We start from the raw sequence: 13,654 nt of genomic DNA, 5'->3' as shown, positions 1-13,654 counted from the left end.
AATGTTTAAAGGCCCTAACAGCATATTTTCTCAGACAGCTCCTTGCAATGGTCGATGAGGTCCTAGCTCAAAGTTTTCTGCCAAAGTTCAATAATTTGATTTGGCTGGACTGGGTTGGAAAAAACTGATGTCACATATTTTCATGAGCCATCAAGATAGAACAAAATCCCGTGGGGTCATCTGATTACGTTTCCAAAACACATTCAATATCACACTCACAAACTCTGTTAAACTCTTGTGTTGAACTCTTAACTGTGACGCCTTGCATGTTTGGTGATGGATATTTAATGTGATGGAGAAATGCTTTTTTTAAAACCATATTTTAGGGTTTTATTCTAAATATACATATTGACAGTGTATGATCAAAAGCTGTGTTTTCACAGTAGTGTGGTACGGATCTAATAACTTTGGTTGATTTTGACTTTTGATGCCAAAGAAATGACATATTTTAAAAACCAAATGCATGTCGCTTCAGCCTACACCTCTTTGGTGTACAGCTTAATACAGAGCGGTTTTGTTGACTTTAATAATTTCCTTTATATATATATTTTTTTGCCTTTTTGTAATTGTTTACAATTGAATTTAAATTTTTAAAGAGTGTTAGAATCTATCAACTCAAGCAGCAGTCCTTATGTTAAGATATTAACATTTCTGTAAATGCTGCCATCGGTGATGAGCGCCATGAGTCCTTGTATTCAATATTTATCTGTACAACATCTGTGCAGCGTTGACTCACTTACACTGTTGACACAGTGACTCCCAACGCCCGAGACTTGACCTCATTCTCTCACTCATTCAATTTGTTCACCAAAACTTCTGCAATACGCCGACCTGACTGGTATGAGGCTGTGAATGATCACCGGCTGAGATAAAACACTGGAAAGTATGACAAATTTTTGTGCTTTTCAGAACTTTAGTACCTAGCAAGGCAAACAAGTTCAGACCGCACGGTCAAAGGTCAAGGTCTGTTTGAGTTTTCTGGACTTTTGTTTGCTTTTGTCTTTTGTGTAGTTAATGTCACGAGCCTGCAGATTCTCACTGCGACTGTTCACTTCCCGCACAATCACTTGGTGGTCTTTGTTACGAATATAAGCACAATGTGATCAAACAAAACGCTTAATCACTCACAACAGCCCGCCTCCAATTACCGAGAAAGCACTTTGCAAAACAATCATTAACTTAATACTATAATTACACATTTAATGAGCATGGGGCTTCCTGTATCTGTGGTTTGAGGAGAAAGGAGGTATATTTATCAACAGATAAATCACTGACAACTCAGTTTCAATCTCATATCATTAATTACTAACTGTTAATAACTGCTCGTTGCCTTCACTGATCCTCACTGACATAAATGAATCCTCTTCAACACTTCACAGTGTTAACTCAGAAAGACAATAGTGTGTTGTTAGATGCTTCCTCTGTGACAAATGTACAGCAGCTCAATTGTGTTCACGGCGTCCTCTCAGCCAGAAGATCACTATTACTGCTATTCACACAGTACAGTTAAAGAGGGCCATTGATACCAAGCCACTGCAGCTACAAAAGAAACCTAAGAGGAGTAAAACAAAGTCGCACTGCACAACACTAAACACATGAATGAATCATTTCCTCTGATGAAAAAAAAATCTCAAGATCAAAATCTGGAGCGTATTTAAACCTAAAAAAGGTCATGTAACCTCAGCGAGACCTTTCGCTGCCTTATCTAGTAAGTCATTTTATTTGCCCTAAGTTAACATGTCCCGTAACATCGGCACAAACAGAAAAGTCCCTAATGTCAACACCTTCTGTTGCAACATCTGACTCTGATAAACGTCATTTCCAGAGAGACTGAGAGGAACAAAAAGTGATGCGTGTGTCCCTTTGAAATGATGCTCATCACACCTTTTTATGTCTTGTATCATCAGCGATAGGCAGGCTGATTTTAGCATCACATTGAGAAATGATTACACTGCCTGTGCCACTGAATGCGACTGTTGCTGTTTTTGTGCAAGCAGAAACAGCAGATGAGCCTGGAGCCTCTAACATTTACAGTAAATAAGAGTGGAAGGCTCATCGTGGAGTTTCATATTGTTGCCATTTTTTCCACCCATATAATCACTGTTTTGTGCTGCACATTTGTCACCTGACAACACACCCTCGTACTGTATAATCTGTCATGTCAGTTACACGTCGTTCCTGTCAATGGTGGTGAATGTTTGGTAATACGCGCTAAACTATCCCTAGCGTGACATTTTATTTTCCATTGCATGGTGTCAATGAGTATATGTTTTCTGGTGTTTTTTTAATAGACCAATTTATTGCAATTGCATTGCTAGGCAACAGCTTTGGTCTATGTTTACTTCCTGTCAGCTAATGTCATTCACGTACACCGCAAAAAACACAGTCCACACTTTCAACATCCTGAATTTTGTTAGCCAGTGAGAGATACTTTGGTTTGATCAAGGCAGGGGTCATTAGAGACAAATAATTGAAGAGAAATCTGAACAACTCCAAATATAACCATGACCCTGAAAACTGATTAAAAACCACTTTCAATAATTCAAAAAGCAAAATCACACTCAAAACCATGCTCCTTTTGCTAATAAACTGTATTCATGGGGTCATTTCCTTTGCAAACAGATGTGTCTGTTTGACTTATTTGTCTGCTGCTCTCAGTCAAACTTTTCATACATTTCAAACAACAAAGTTAGAGAAAGTCTTTGAGTATCCAAAGCAAATGAGGAGACTGTTACAGCTCACAAACACAGTTCTCAAATCACCACATAAAATGTTAAAGGGCTTTAATTTTCTGTAGACTTTCAAATAATTCCCAAGAAGCATCCTGGATAGAAATCTGTAATATGGAAGTCAGAATATGAAAAACAAAGAGGATGCTCAACTGGTGGACTTCCAGTGAACTAACTACAATTAATTGCTAGCATAAGCATGGGAGTATTTGCCTTTGGAAACCATTAGGTAAATCACACACCCATAAAGTAAAGCACTACCAGGCTTTCTCTGGGCTTTTAAAAAGTGGAACAAAGTCCCGTAAGGCCACAGCAATCTCGTGCAGTTCTCAGTAAAAGTCAAGGTACAACATCACAGGTAAATCAAGACCAACAACCACGTTAGTCTCGAAAAAATTTAACTCAAAAACACTCACGATGTGGAGCGTGATCTAGCCTTGCTTTCCAGTTTCGCCCACTCAGAACGATGCAGTCAGTCAGCAGCATTAACACAACCGACAGGACTGAAAATGAGTTCTTTAAACAGACACATCGCCGGTACTATTTCTGCAGTGTAATTTTATCCAGCAAATGGCAGGCTGGACATTTTAGCCATATGTGCGTCTGTAAACGTGTAGCTCAGGACGATCCAGGACAGCTCATTAGACACTTGACAGATGTCGTTAAGTGAGTGAGTGTTGTGCTGCCAGTGAGGTACTAAAACAAGAAATACTGTTTGCAGATCTTCAAAGCCGTTTCGGGTCATCTTGGGAATGTCTTATCAAAGGTAGACAAAAAAGAGAACAAAAAGATGAGCTTGTGGGATGCATATTGATGTTTCAGATGAAGACTGAGAGTTGGTAAGATGCTCAGTGTCTGACAAAGTGGATAATGCACATATGCATAACTTTTTCGAAGGTGGGGGCCATTATTTTTTATGGGAGGGACAAGAGCGGCAAATGTTATGGATATTGAAGACTGATGATATATATGAAGAAAATCGGCAGCAACGTTTTGATAACTACACTTGTTTGGCGAGTAAAATGCTGGCCTATTAATAAAACACATAGGTAAGAAAACTTCTATTTACTGGCACTGATCCCTCTCCATATGAGACATATAAGCATGTCGTCTTCCACTGAGCCCCAGGATGGTCACCTTACACTGTACTGCAGCCTTCAGTGAGTTGTGTTATGTAACAAATCAGCCCTGACAAGGCATGAGAGTGAAAAGTTCCATTCTGAGTTACTGAACTTATGTGACATTTGAAATATTTGAACAGGTGGGTGGGTGAAACATGATGAGCTGTTTGATTTTTCCGTCTGTTCCACGCTAATGTGAGAACACAGATATTCCTAAAAACATTTTGCTCTTTAACAAAAAAGAGAAACCCACAGTTATTTCCTATCGCTTCTCGTGTCACTTGGACATAAAACAGGGCAGGCACGGGACGAGAGGGGGGCAGTGGGCGAGCACATGTAGATGAGAAGATGCCCATGTGGTGGTGTATCAGGAACAAGCACGAGGTTCAGCCAACAGCGCCTGGCAGCACCAGCTCATCTCAGCCACGTGCCTGCTGGGGACAGAGGAACACATGCTCATGTCCTGCGTTATTGGCCAGCACCTGAATCACATATTCTGCTCTGGGGCAAAGGGCTTGCTTTTATTATGATTAATTTCTCATAAGCTGCAATCCTTTTCAATGCACCAAATAACTTTTGATGGGTGAAATAAACAAAATTTTCGGGGGCTGATTTTTTTTTAAAGGATGTGTAATCTGTGGTGAGAAGGGAATTAAAATTTTCTATTTGTGTGGCCTCTTTCTGAGGATGTATCTTTAAGGCAGAAATGGCCTTAAAATAATCCTTATGCGGTTAAATAAGAAGTTTAAAATAATTCTTACAGAAAGATAAACTAAGCTCTACAGAGGTCTAATGAGTGATACATGATTTGTATATAGTATTTTCATTTTATATACTTTTTTCTGTACCTTTTTGCACCTTTGACATAGCCTATATCAGTATATGCTTGTTATAATATGCATTTTTTATTACCATTTTAGGATGATATTTTGCAACAGGTGTGGTATGTCATGTGTGCTTGTAAATGCATTATGGGTATGTAAGATGGCGACTTCTGGAATTAATTCAAGTGGCAACCTCCGGGGTGAAAAATGAAGCCAACGATCAAGTGCCAAAAACTGCAGTTCCTCTAATGGCCACTTGAGGTTGCCTCTAGAAGCCAGTCAATCCCCATAGGCCCCCATGTTAAAATGCTCAACTTTACAGCAGAAATAAACATGTTTACAGCCTGGTACACAAGACGGTTTTGGTCTCTACAGCTAATTTCTCCCTTCATGACAAGTGTACAGGGGGTGAATTTTTAAATCACTCCCCTCTTTACATTTTATTACAACTTAAAGTCATGCATAATTAAAGGCGAGCCACTTTGAGCGGCAGGTTGTCTGCCGATAGTGTCCTCGGCTTCTCGTTCAGATTGACCCCTGCTCCTCCACAGCACCAGCCTCTTGCCCAAATATGGTCACTTAAAACCCTCCCAGAAAACAAGATGGTGACGGCTGCAATGCAAGAGTCATGTGCGTGAAATGTTACACAGAATAAAAATCAATCTAAAGGGTACGTAAAGTGTACTCTGCTAGATATTTCTTTGATCCAGCATCAGTTCCACTGGATCTTTTTTAATCATTCAACAATGATACATTAATAAACTAAATCACAAAATAATACTTCAATCCATAACTTTGGTGACCCCTTTGAAAACGAGCTGGTCCATCTCAAGGGGTTATTCCTAATAATGAGTTTTTAAAAACTCAGGTCACAAACTATGTCCTAAAAATTAAACTTCAACGTCAGTAACACTGTATCAAACAGTTGAACAAAGAAATCATATTTCACACTCTGCCCTCCTCCTTATTTGCCAATAATAGTTTCAGCCTTTTGAATAAATTAACAATATTCACCAAAAATTGTGGAAACCAACTGTCTGCCACATAGCTGTCTGTTGAAACATACAGGTTAGTATGTCACATGATGTTCTGATACTGAGACAAAAATGAAAATGGGGAGTGCTAGACAGTGTATTGCATTTCTGTAGCACTTAAGAGTTTTGACTGTTGTATACAGGTATAAAAACAGTTAAATATTTAAACTGCTCACCAGTCAAAGCTGTGTGATAAAATCATCCCTGAATGTGTTTGGTGTCTCGTTTGGAGAGCAACGACTATAACGGCACTATTCCAGTGCAGTGTGCAGCAGCCTTGACATGTCTCACTCTTTGTGTGGTTGAGCCGGCTTTAAATGCAATAAAACATCTGAATGCGGCTCTGCTTTTACTGTAAGTGACATTCAGAAGCATTTGGTCATTGTGGTTATATATGTAAGTGTTATATGGGATGGAGACAAGGCCACAACATGAACAGGTGTTATCTAACATTATGAAAGATGACAGAAAGCTTCATAAAATATGATCTCAGCCCACTGAAATCTTTGTGGAATCATGATTGATGATGATCCTCAGACTCCCTCTCACACACAGACTGGCTGAATCATTAAAGGGATCGTAAAGGGAAGCAGCACTAGAGTACAAACAGGCAGCCAAGAAATTATTTAATAGTCTGTTTTACAAGCGGCCAACACATTCTGTGTTTACACAGAGATTTAGCTGAATATTAAGCTCAGCTGTCATTTAAATGATGATTTGCAGAGCGTCTTCAAACAACCCGACAATCCTTTCATGTTATGTAAATCCAGGTAACATGTGTCCTGATGGCTGGTGTGATGCTGGACCTCTAGACTTTGCCTTTCATTAAACAATAACAGAAGCAAACGCTTAGAAATGTTTTGTTTTTCTGAGCGATTTCGAGAATGATGAATGTCTGAAAGTTTCCAAACACATTCTAGAAAGTAATGACTCAGAATCTAACTTAGCCTGTGTGGCTGAGCGTGAGCTGCAGAGGTGGCTGCAGCCGTGGGAGGTCCAGAACTCTGTGCTGCGTGACTTCAGCAAGTTAAACACTGGTACAGATCCATATCGGGCCATTAGTTCAGGCTCAGGCAACCACAAGAGCTACGGATGTATGTTATGAGGGTGACGACAGACACATCCTGGATCATAGCTAGAACGCAGGAGGTCGATACAAACATAGGAACACTTGTCAAATGAAGTGAAATCTGCAGTGTGACCACTACAGTCAATCCTGCCTGTGTGAAACATAATGTTCATTTTTTGAGACTGGGTCTGCAGCTTGGTAATGCAATACTTTGTAAGGTGCACTAAGTATTTTGTCTATACCCAGAACATAAAAATTAAGCAGAGAGGAAGTAGCTAACGTCTGATAACACCATTATGTGCTGGTGTCTGCAGCTTCTACAATGAAGACTATGTAAAGTGTTATAAGCGATGGGAAAGATGGCCATTACAAGAAAGTAGAATAAATAAATACGATGCACGTGTTTCAGTGTCTATTAAGTGTAACAATGGCAATAAACTAAAGGGGAAGGGAAAGAAAAAAGAAGCTTGAAACACTAAGTGCACCCCTTGTCAGTTACATAAGGAATCAGTTAACTTTCATTAATCAGGAGTACATGCTGACAAGCTGCACAGCTCCTTTCTAAGAAATAGCGTGGTCAACAGCTGGCAGGAGGAGGTTCTGGGTAATTACACTCCAGGCCTCTCTTACACCGTCTTAATGTGTGAACACAATCTGAAATGCAACATTTATAGATTCAAACAGCAGATGGTTTAATGATGGATGATCTCTGTTGTTATGTCACTATTGGTAATAACTAGACAACAACATGTATTGTGAATAAAATCTAAAACACCTTTGAGACTGACATGTTTTTTGTCAGCATGTGCCTTTCTGTTTGTTGTCAGTGAGCCTCTGTAGCACCCTGTGTATTTACATAAGAAACACATCACATGAGAGGTGTTGATGGTGGTCAGTGACTTTAGGACCAGTTTGCATCGACTGTTGAGCCAGGCACTGTACACCAAGCCAGTATCAGAATAGACAATCATTTTTGTTGTGTTCAGGTTACAGTTTTGGTGAGACTGGTGGTTTTGGTTCACCTTCACCACTTTTATAGCCTTGTTTTGGCTGTGGGAAGCAACTGTTTTCAAACAAAAAGCCCTGATAAACATGCTGTATGCAACCGGCTCAGCACCGAACAGCAGAAAGACGTCGACAACCAGCTAGTATACCTAGCAAATATAGCATTTAGCAGCTCAAAGAAATACTGCTCCCCCCAAATGTTCATTTGTATGTCAATTACTCTCAACCGTGTTATGTTGAATGTGGGGAGAAAGCTTTGTTTTTCTTGCATGCCTCAATGGTGAACGAGGAATCCAAAAAAGGCACGTTCTTGATAAATTGAAGTCATGAGGGGGCTGTGTTTAACATCAGCAAAACTATGTCAAAACATCCTTTACAAACTCTCACAGAACTCGTGCAGTATAACCCAAGTTTCATTTAGTCAGTGGTATGCTTAGTACTTCCCAAACACATGCAGTTTTGCTAAAACCTCACTTTTGAAAACACTATGTGACTGTTTACACAAGTGTTTAAATATCATGGTTGTGATGAAAATGCACGTGTTTGGGAAGTGCTGGATAAGTGAGACTTGAATTATATAGCACAAATTGTGTAAGAGTAAACAAATGTTCTAATTTTGCCATTAACTCGGCCCCCTTTACTTCAGTTCATCAACAATGTTCTCCATTTTTGGATTCTTCGTTCACTATTGGTGCATGTGAGTAACACATAGTTTTCTTCCCAAATTCAACACAACACAGTGAGCAATTAACATACAAATGATCATTTATGGGTGAAGTATTCCTTCAAGAGATAGATATTTCTCTTAGGAGCAGGTGGAGACCAAAACGGAGCTCCAAGGAGAGTTAATAATGGACTTATATTTGCCCGGTGGACACAAAATCCTGACTGATAATGCTGCTCTGTACCTGCTGGGTGTATAAATAGGCTAACTTGTAAACTGTTAGCTTACAAAAAGTTTAATAAATCAAAGTGAGTAGCTATTTGCCTATTGCAGTCTTGTGTATTTTATATTGTTTCGGGATTTTATCCAATCAAAACTTGAGACTTGAATGTCTTTGCCTTCGAATCCTAAGCCAAGACGAGTCTTTAGGAAAACTGTCTGCTATATTAACTTATATTAGCCAGCTTATATATAGTCTGTCTTTTAACGGCTGACATTCAGTATCTGCTAAAGTTCGTATGTTGCCAAGTCTATGGTGATTTATTTCCTGTGAGTCTTTATATCCAATAACAAATGGCTCTCTGTGGAGTTTTTATGCAGCTTATATTGACTTGAGAACATACAGTATATTTTGGCATTGATTGCTCCAGGGGGAACAAACTCATGGGAGCGTTAGTGCCATTTTTTACCCGTTAAGCTACAGAACACCACAAAAGACGCTCTTTGCATGGACTAAGAGCCACAAGATAAACAAATTCCACTTTGAACTTTCTCAAAAGACGATGAACAAGTCATAAGCTGTTGGAACAATTTCCCAAAAAAGACGATCTTTTAGATTAAACAGCCTGCATGGGACATTGAATTCATTAAATAAATATATGCAGTTTACCCATTTGAATACACAACATCAACAAAGGACTTTCCAATGACTTAAATATAAATAGACAACAGCACACGTTGGTCAAGTTCAGTCCCACAGATTAGGAGCCCCATGACAAAGATAATAATAACCTCTGGAGTGTCTGACACTTAACACTCGGGCTGACTCAAACGCATATATTCACAGGTCTCTTCAGTGTGACAGAGAAGCACAGCTGGCTGCTTCCAGTGTGGATAAAACATTGGCCACCACATGCCCAGCACCTGTCCAGCTCCTCCCCAAACTCTCAACCACTTTGGTCACCGCACACGCCGGGGTCACTGACCACAGGCGAGCTTATCTGCTCATTCTCCACTGCGATGAACCCAGCATGAAAACCCATGTAGGGTGTTAGTGTTTAGTTAGATAGGGGCCAAAGTCAAAAACATACCCTGCTCACCCAGATCACCTTGAATACACAGACACACGTTCTCTGGACTGTCTATCTGTATCCTTTTTTTTAAGAAAATTTAACTATAAACTTTGTCCAGTGCCTCACAGTTAGAAAGTTTGTCACCAGCCACAGTTTTCCATGATGGCCATGCAACACCTGCATTTAACAAACAGGGGGTTAAGTCCCATATTTCACACCATCCTAACAAATGTTTCACAAGAATATTCACACAAACACAGCTTTCCAAGTCAGTCAAAGATATAAACTACCATCCTGCAACACACCTCCACCCTTCAGCATGTTGACAAGCCACATGATGCGTCCTAAACACTCCCACTCAGAAGTCTCAGACATATACAAAATAATAAAAGGTGCAAGCTGTACTAAATACAAATATAAAGGCCTGCAACGAACAGTCACTCATTATTTATTTATCTTCTCTATTAATTTTCCTGATTTATGGGTCTAGATAGATAGATAGTGGTGTAGAGTGTTTGCAGACAGCTTTAGGGTAAGAGAAAATGTAAAAGCAAAACGCATCGGAGGTGCAGCGCGAAAACAAGAAGATCAAATCTGTAAATCTGCATATTTATCATATTCTCTTATTGTTTATTTATTATCATTTTTGTTAGCTACGATGTTTATTTTTGTTTATTTCTCATTAGCTCTTACGATATGATATGATACAATAGGATAGGATACAGTGCAATGTGATACAATGCAATATGATACGATAAGATACCAACGATACGATATGATATGATATGATGATACAATACAATATGCTACAATAGGATAGGATACGATGCAATGTGATACAATGTAATATGATACGATAAGATACTAACGATACGATACGATATGATATGATGATATGATACGATGCGATGCGATGTGATACGATATGATATGATGTGATATGATATGATACGATACGATACGATACGATATACTTTATTGTCCCCATAGGGAGATTTGTCTTGGACTCAGGAGCTGAATAAATTGCTGCCTTAAATAAAAAAAAAAAAAAAAAAAAAAAAACATACAACACATAACAGTATTGCACATCAGCCACTCATGTATTGCACATAACACCAGTGCACAACTGTTCTTAATACATACAATAAACATACTACTACTACTATTAATAATAATAATAATGATGATAATAATAATAATGATAATATTCCTAAAACTAACATCTTCAAATTTAGTTTTTGTCTAACCAAGGGCACAAAACCCAAACACGTAAGACAATACAAGACAAGACAGCTAATTAATTTTCTGTCTATTGTCCATTAATAAACTGACTGTTTCACCTCCAAAAAAGAAATATACCATTCCTGTCATTTTTTTTTTTTTAAAGTAGATGGTACTCAACAAGAGAAACTACTGACAACAGGAGACAGCAAATTATAAAGACAAAGAAAATCATACAACATTTCTTATGAAAAAGGAAAAAGAAGTCTCTCACATACTCACGAGGAAGAACCTTAATATTTCTTGTAAGCCATCATTTTCAGGCACACAACAATAACACAGTTTCACATGGAGCAGAGTCAGTCAGCAGAGAGTGATAATGTGCAGCATTAACTTCCCACACAGAGCGCTCTTCCTCCACATGGGTATATTTAGCCTACAATAACAAAGGCAAAGTGCTTTAAAAGGCTGCTGCTGGTTGTTAAAGCTACTGTGAGTCTGTATAACACTCATGTGCTGACGCAGACTGTGTGCTAGCTTATTACTTAGAACAAACCGGCCTATTAGTGTGGGTCGGATATGGTTATGGTGGTAGGAGGAAAAGGAAATTGTCTTTGCGATTACTCCATGCCATGTGGCTTGGACACCAGCAGCAGATTAAGGTGGAAGCTGAGTAAACTGAAGGAAAGGGGATTTTTTTTAAGTAGATACAAGATGAGAAATACATATCGATAAGTTTGATCCTGCGCCCACATCCCACAGCTGCTTGAAAAAAATCCCCTTCACACATCAAGTGAAAGTAGGAAACATTTGCGCAACACTTTCACCAAATAAAAGTAATATCTGCTTGTGAGTCACACACTGGCCACGTAGACTAAACCCATTCATGCAGATGTTTGTACCTGTTGCAATAACCTGAACCTAAAGGCACATATTGAAGAGAGATTCAAAATGCAGCAGACAATAGATGGACAATCTGTCACTGACTCCTTCAGGCACATGGTCCTGACATCTGGACTTGGCGCTCACTGCAGGAGCGCTTAACATGCTATTCTTTCTTCATTGATTACTCCCCCCTAAATAGGAAACAAAGCCATATGCCCCAGTATTGTGTGCCATGTGATCATATAGGCTACAAATATTCATATATCATGTTTTCATTCCTCCATAACTGGTTAAACATCTCCATGTGATTGGAGAAAAATCAGACTCTATCCAATGTTTTGCATCACAAGCCTAATTTTTTCAATAAATCAGTTAAATGCAAACATCATGTCAAACACATCGACATCATCTCTGCAGGCAAAGCGTGTTTTTCTGTTTAAAGAATCAGATTTGTTCGCTCTTACCAAAGGTTCTTGTTACGAAGCTTCCAAGTTAATTCCTCTGATGAGTGGGAATAAAATGTGATGGGTTACAATCTCTTTATCCTGACGTGTACTCTGTCTTTATCTTTATCTCACTGAATGTAGCAGTGTCTATATTCGTGGGGCTTTTACGCACACCAGGACCGTCGCTCTTTATGTCCGCAGCTACAAAACGCGCTTCAAGAAATGGTCGGCATTGTAAAAACCATCCGAAGCTCTACTGTGGGGGTCGCGCTGGGTCCGCCTACTTTGCCAGAAACCCCCTCCTATAGCTGCGCTGATCGCTGTAAGCTTCACCACTTGGTCTTGGAGGTAAGTGAGATACAAGAAAAACTGAGACTGTGGCAGCAGTGCAGTCACGCGGGTTTCTTGCATTTGGCGTTAAGGAATTGCGCATAAATGGCACTTGGCGACGCGTTTACGCACAGCTTCGCGAGATATGGTGCGTAAATCAGAAAGGTGTGGGTCACTCTTGTGTATAAGTGTTAAAACACATATATCAAAATCCAGTTTATTACACCTGCTCTCTCTCTGCCCCATTCACGCACGCACCTCATTATATCAGCTACAGTATAGGCAGCACCCTGTAGTGATGGTGAGGTATATTTCTCTTTCTTGGACTCTACTATTTCCCCCCCTCTCTCTCTCTCCGCTTGTTGTATCACATCCAGTAGCTCTCAGCACGGTGCAGCCTGAGATCTGGCACCTGTTAAGAGTGTGGAATGTGGAGAGCTTCCTCCTGCTCACTCAGGAGAGAACAAAAGCTGGGCACTTAATACAGAGGTGAGGAGGTCATCTTTGTCCTTGACAGACAAATACCATTCATTCACAAATTGATTTTAATTGCATAGTTAGTTGCACAACGAGCTGAGCCAAAGTCCACATCTGTGTATTGAGAAATAAAAAGATGGTTATGGCATGGTGCAGATGTGAGATCACCAAACTGGGGGTGTTTACAACTGAAATGTCACCAGCAAATAACTGTACTCATGTAGAGATAAAAAAAAAAAAAGTTTAACGTTAAACACAACATAAAGTACTGTCAGACTATTTCAGTGTGATATTTAAACTCAAACACACACTGATCATAATGTGGACACACCCACAGTGTTTTATAATGTTATCACTGCAGCTTTAAGTGCCCAGCACAAGTTCACCAAGAAGTGATTAAGCAGATGTCTAAATGCCTTAGAGTGGATACGTATTGGGGTGCCGTTTGTAAAGTGTCTCACGCTGAAAATAACATCAACATTTTGCCACATTTAGCTTCAAACAATGTTTAAAAAGTTTTGTGAAATTTTTTAACGTCACCTTTTACCACATTTACA

General features: G+C 39.4%; 1 protein-coding gene across 4 annotated transcripts in view; it reads right to left on the bottom strand.

The window, feature by feature from the left end:
* Positions 1–12,646, bottom strand: part of slc38a3b (solute carrier family 38 member 3b) — a 39,586-nt gene extending 26,940 nt beyond the window's left edge. Inside the window, exons 1-2 of one of the 4 annotated variants that reach the window (XM_050037051.1) lie at positions 12,309–12,645; positions 4,104–4,284 (exon numbers count right to left, since the gene is read on the bottom strand). The gene's annotated coding sequence lies outside the window, so the exon portion shown is untranslated. Of the gene's footprint in view, positions 1–4,103; positions 4,285–11,241; positions 11,461–12,308 lie in introns of those variants that run through there. The other 3 variants (XM_050037053.1, XM_050037050.1, XM_050037052.1) reach the window with 3 other exon arrangements.
* Positions 12,647–13,654: the final 1,008 nt, after the last annotated feature.

The sequence above is a fragment of the Epinephelus moara genome, chromosome 24 (assembly GCF_006386435.1).
Source record: "Epinephelus moara isolate mb chromosome 24, YSFRI_EMoa_1.0, whole genome shotgun sequence".
NCBI lineage: Eukaryota > Metazoa > Chordata > Actinopteri > Perciformes > Serranidae > Epinephelus > Epinephelus moara.
The sequence above is the reverse complement of the archived record's forward strand: the minus strand, read 5'-3'. Positions and strand labels throughout refer to the sequence as shown.